Source organism: Hydra vulgaris, chromosome 07 (genome assembly GCF_038396675.1).
Source record: "Hydra vulgaris chromosome 07, alternate assembly HydraT2T_AEP".
Taxonomy (NCBI): Eukaryota; Metazoa; Cnidaria; class Hydrozoa; order Anthoathecata; family Hydridae; genus Hydra; species Hydra vulgaris.
In genome coordinates, this window is record NC_088926.1 from 28,208,869 (window position 1) to 28,215,000 (window position 6,132).

At 31.3% G+C, this 6,132-nt stretch overlaps 1 protein-coding gene across 3 annotated transcripts in view; it reads right to left on the reverse strand.

Annotated features, from left to right (window-relative positions):
* LOC136082389 (uncharacterized) overlaps window positions 1–6,132 on the reverse strand; it is a 381,697-nt gene that overhangs the window by 59,711 nt on the left and 315,854 nt on the right. The window lies entirely within an intron of this gene.

Here is a 6,132-nt window from a genome sequence, read left to right on the forward strand (position 1 = left end):
TTGGAAGCACAGCAACAGAGTCTTTTTCATTTCCATGAAACTGTTGATGTAAAAATTGCAAAGTAAGACCCATAGCAGTTATAGTTATGGAATTCCCTGTCTTCATCTTTCATTTTAACGCTGAACAACTTCTTTAATTTCGTTTGGTATGCCACATTTGTTTTGTTCTACGCTCTGCCAGATTTGTTCTGTTCTATGCTCAATTCATTAAAAATAATGTAACTAAGTCTGGATATGAGACGCAATTAAAGTTTATCTCAAATATAGATTTTTTTGACATTATGTTGTGCCTCGCTTTTTAAAAGTTGTACTTTTATAAGTTTAAAAAAAATCAATTGAGATTTAACTTAAGGGTCTTTTTTTTACAGTCCAGATAAAGATTTCTTTGCTCTTGCACACAGCGTAGCAAAAATTGCTTTTGTTCTTCCTTTGCAGTTACCATGAAATTTTTATTAAGTTATTACTGTTTTTTCAGCTGCATCTTAACTGCACTTAAGGATATCTTTTATCTTTTTGCCTCTGTATAGACAACATATCCCATATTGAAATGGGTCTCTGGAATAAGTTCTCATTTTTTAATTAAGAAAAAAAATATGTGCTCTTGACAGACACAAAATCAAAGTGCTTGTTTATCCTTGGTGCTAATTTTGAAACAAAAATATCCTTAAAGAGTAAATGCTCGAGCCATCCACCTAATTTAATGCATTGCTCCAAGTGGTCTGATTTTAATTATTTTCTTATAATCATTTTCTAAGATAAAATGGACAATTTAATCAATTCCCGACAATCATCACGTAATATTTTTTGCAGTTCTCAATTATTAAATCTCAACAATTCTTCAAATGTTGTATTATTAAAATGCTATTTGGCAAAACTAATCTATGTTCCAATAGCAGTCAGATTAATAGGGCTTCTTAAGACTTAATGGATTTTGGTTTCAAATACTTATTTTTAAACCAGTTTGTATACCTGATGTTGCATGCAAAAAGTTGCAATTCCCTGTCTAGTTTTTGTTCCAAAGGTACACAAGCTCCTTTTAATGGCCCTATATAAGACGCTGTTGTGCCACAGCACATTATTTGTACTTTGTCATCAAGGTTTCAGTCATAAAATGCGTTTAACACAGCTTCAGTTTGATCTTGGCCTAAAGAGCTCTTCAGTTTGGGTACAGCCAGCAGTTGTTTCTTTTCATATTATTCTTAAAATCTGATTTTATATATTCCGTTCTATCTTTTCTCGAATGCGTTAATTGGATGATTCTTTTTATTGTTCATCACAAGGAGCCCAAAGTATATTGACAGAATCTTTTATGCTTAAAATGAAATAGAGATCTTCATTTCTCTTTTTGTTTTAGTTTCAGAACTTACCATTTGAGAGATTTATGGTAAGGGCTCCTCAAGGCTTTTGTTGGCGCTGGTGTATTGATTGTGTAAAAAGTCTTATGTAATAAGAGATGACGATAAACTCCCGAAACGCATTTGCTAATGTCTTTAATTTTTTCTGTCTTGTCCATCCATTTTTTCTTTTGGAATTTTCTCTTTCAGCGAAATTGTCGTCAACAAATAATAAGTAAAAAAACAAGCTAAACATTCTAGACATTTTGGTTCTCTTTGTTTTTGTTTTTTATTTGTTCCAAAGCATCAGCAAGTGTTATATTAAAGAAATTATCTATCTATATATATATATATATATATATATATAAATATATATATATATATATATATATATATATAGATATATATATATATATATATATATATATATATATATATATATATTTATATATATATATATATATATATATATATATAAATATATATTTATACACTAGTGGCCATTGAATTAAAGCCACTTGATGATTTTGCTATAAAATGAAATATGTATAAAAAAGTAAGAACAACGTCATGCCGTTCGGTTTGCTTATATATGACGTCAATACTATTTATGTTATGCATTATATACACGTGTTTGGCTTAGTATTTAATTGAATTTCATGATTTCTTGCTGAAAAACTATAATGTTGTTATTGCTTATTTTAGTGTGATAATGGGGAAAAAGCCAGATAATAATGATTTTGTCAAGAAGCAAATTGTAACATTGAATGCTGAGCGTTAATCTCAGCGTGATATTGCAAAGAAACTGAAGAATTCTAGAGGTGCCGTTGAGATGGTTTTAAGATCTGGAGGTGTTTCACAACGTTCCAACTGCAAGGGAGTACGAAAAACAAATCATCGTGATGATCGTTATTTGAAGAGCATTGTTGTGTCTAGTCCGCATACTTCTTCTGCACGCGTTGCAAGCCTAGCTAGTGACAGGGGTATTCAAGTGAGTGCTAGGACTGTTAGAAGACGAAAATCACGAAACAACAACTCCTCCAGCGATTGAAGTTTTGTCGTGCGATGAAAGACAAGTCAAGGGAGTGGTGGGAGAGAGTCATGTTCACAGATGAAAGTACCTTTCAGCAGCTACGAGGCCCTGGTTACAATTATGTCAGACGTCCTGCCTCTCAGCGATTCAATCCCAAATACACCATCAAAACTGTCAAACATCCACCAAGCGTCATAATCTGGGGTGGCATCACAGCAAGTGGTCGGTGTGGACTGCACTTCTTCGATAAAGGGGAAAAGGTCAATGCCAAAAAGTACTTGGAGGTTCTTGAAGTAAGCTTCAAATCCACATGAACATCTCAGGAGCAACAATTATGCAACAAGACTCAGCCCCTTGTCACACGGCAAAGATTTTCCAAAAGTGGTTTTCAGACAACAACATTGAACTTCTTTCCAATTGGCCATCAAATTCACCTGATCTAAATGTGATTGAAAATTGTTGGCAATTTATGAAAAGGAAAGTTGGTGCACATCGTCCTACATCAGAAAAAGACCTGAAAGAGGTTTTGAAGTATGTGTGGACGACAGAAATAACACCCGAATACTGTAGAACACTTGTTCATAGCATGCCTGATCGAATTATTGCTGTGCTTAAAAATAAAGGTTATACTGTGAATTACTGACTTTTATTCATCGTTAGAGCTAGAACTTTGTTCAGTGTATTGCAAGGTTAAAATTGCATTTGATAATATGCCTGCTAGACCTTGTTGCTAGAGTAAAATGTGTTTTTTTCAAAAATTTGCTGCTGGCTTTACTTCAATGGCCACTAGTGTATATATATATACATATGTATATATGTGTATATATATTTAATTTACACCCAATAAGGAGCCGCAATCAAGATGGGATTTACTATAAAACAAAAGTAAAGAGTTAAAGATCATGGAAACAGTTGACAGTAGACTTAAAATGTTGGGATAAGTTTATTGTTGATGGAGCAAGTGATGATGGCTCTTTCAATCAGCAACCATGATGGTATTTGTTGAAAAGAGAAAGAAATGCATCTTTATGTTGATGGGATAAAAATTTAATATTGGCAATTAAAGCTGGTCTAAATAGTTTTACAATGCATTTTTAAACAATGTCTTAAAGAGAAAGAGCGTTCTTAGAAGAACTAGCCTACATATGAAAACAGTTCTCTATACAGGGACAAATAAGAGATTTGCAGAGATATAGAATGGAATCAGGAGTAAGTCAATGGAGAGCACATTAAAGAGAAGCAGATTTAGCAGATATTCATCTCTAGTATATGCTAGTTTTGAAAATGATTGATTTTATGGTTTCCATTAGAGGTTAGAAGTGTTTGATAATCCAAGAAAATATGAAAATGAGGAATCAGAGTAAGGTTTGCCATTCATTTTTATTTAGGAATTGCAATAGTTGTTTGCATTATATTAATATGTTTTGTTTGAGTTAAAATTCACAAGCCACTGTAAGCCTCAATTTGTTATAAAAGTGAAATCAGATTTAAAATCAGCACAATAGAATTTTTCAGTCGCATTAATAAACAATTCAGCCAAAGAACAAGAAGATTAATAACCATATTGATTGTTTGACAGTAAGTTGTTTGACTCTAAGTAGAATGTTAAAAATTTGTTGATCAAAAAACAATGTTAAAATTTTGTTGATTTAAAGCAACTGAAGCTGTCTATTTATGTGTTTAACTGGAACCTGTTTAACCGGAACATGTTTAAATGGAAAGGTAGGATTAGTATAACCAAAGTTCTTTGCAAGTAGTTCAGCCTTATTATAAGAAAAGGTAGTTAAATCAGTCCTATAAACTGAAAATAAAATGTTAGACTTACCTTTGGTAATGAAGCTGATAAAGATTTTCCAAAAATCTCAAAAGGCTAACTTATGAGATAAGATACAAAATTTAGTAAACTGAAATTAATAGAGTTTAGCATCAGACAGTACCTCTTTACACTGGTTTCTTACAGTAATAAATAGGTATTTGTTTTCACGAGAATTTTTTTATTGAAAAAGATAAAAAAATGATTACAGTTAGATATAGCTGCTGCACAAGAATTTAAAACTAATGGAGAAGAAAGAGGCATGGAACAAACAAGAAATAAAAGTTTGCACACCTGCCGGGATTCAGGAAGTTACATAGGTGGTGCATTTATTAGATGAGAGAAAAAGGCATCAACCCAAACTGTAAGGAAAAAAATTACCAAAAAAATCCCAGTCAGATTTAAGGTAGTAGTAAGTAGTGCAATTATGGTAAGTCCGGAAAATAAGTATGAGAGTATGAAGTACAGTATGAAAGATTAATATACATCCTTGCATGTTTAGAACCACCTAAAGGAGAACAATGAGAAACTGAACACAAGCTAAGGTCAGAGACAGGACACAAATCATGGAGTGAAGGTAAGTGATTAGGGTTGTCTGGAAAATGAGTAAAAAATTTAACTGAGATTAGAGAAATACAGAAGAAAAAGATATTCTAAGTAAGGGATTGAGAAAAACAGAAGTTTTGGGCTCTAATGCCAGCAGCTTCAATGGTGTTAGAGCCAAGCCATTCAGTGTTATGAGCATTAAAGTAACCAATAACAACTATATCGGCAGAGGAGTAAAAAGAAAGGGCATGGCCAATCTGGTCAAAAAATACATCTGCAAGAGCACAGCTTTGAGGAGGAGAACAATAAAAAACAAAGAGCAAGGTGACAGAGTAAAAAGATGTTTTGCGGTTAAACTTAAAAAAAATGGTTTCATGATACAAACCTGAATTCCTGAAAAATAGATGATTTGAAAAATGTTCCATTTTAGCTAATTGATAAAAAAAATAATAACGCAATAATCTTTCAAAAAAAGTTTAAATATAAATTTTAGTTTTTAAATTAGGACCTTTTGAAACACATTAAAATATTTTTTACAATATCTACTGGTTACCTATTCAAAAAATTTGAAAAATAAAAGTTAAAATAAAACAAATAAAAACTTATATATGCAACTATTAAAAAGAAAAAGAGATTTATCTTCTAATAAACGTTTTAGAACAGAAAAACTCAGGGTCTTGTACATATCCTTTGGGAGAACGAATTTGATTGTAAAAATTTTGTGTAACAAAGTTTCCATTTTAACCAATTAAAGCAATGAAATTTGCTTGGCGTTTTCTACATTGAAGTACTTTTCCTGCTTACATAATTTGTTTGCATCATCTGCATAGTCAATAATACGTTTTATTGAATTTGAAATTGAAATCGAATTGTAAATTACTCAAATAAGGTATTTGGTATAAGTGCTATTTGGGTTGATGATGAGCCAGAGTGAATTGAATGTCTAACATCGAAATAACCTGTTCAACTGGAACAGAAGGAAGAGTGCAGCCATTTCGTTTGAGGGACAAATTTAGAGAAAGAAGGTAATAGTCATCAACAGTGAGATGCAAAGATGTAACAACTAAATTCCAGATAGCTTTATAAAGAACAAGTAAGTTCCGTTTCTCAATCTGTTATTTATTTGTTTTTTAATCTATTACTTATTTGTAAATAACAGATTTTTCAATCTATTATTTGTTCTTAAATAAATGATTGAAACTGTTTGGTGGTGGATATGGTTTTTTATGTTTAATAATTTTAGGTACTTAATTCATGCTTTAAAAAAAAACATAAAAGTTTCCCCATTATTAAAATAATGTTCTTGCATCTTAACAGACATGATGTTTCTTTACAGAAAGCGAAAGTATTATTATTTAAAATTTAAGAAGTTTAAAAGTAAAAATTTAATTTTTTAAACTAATTCC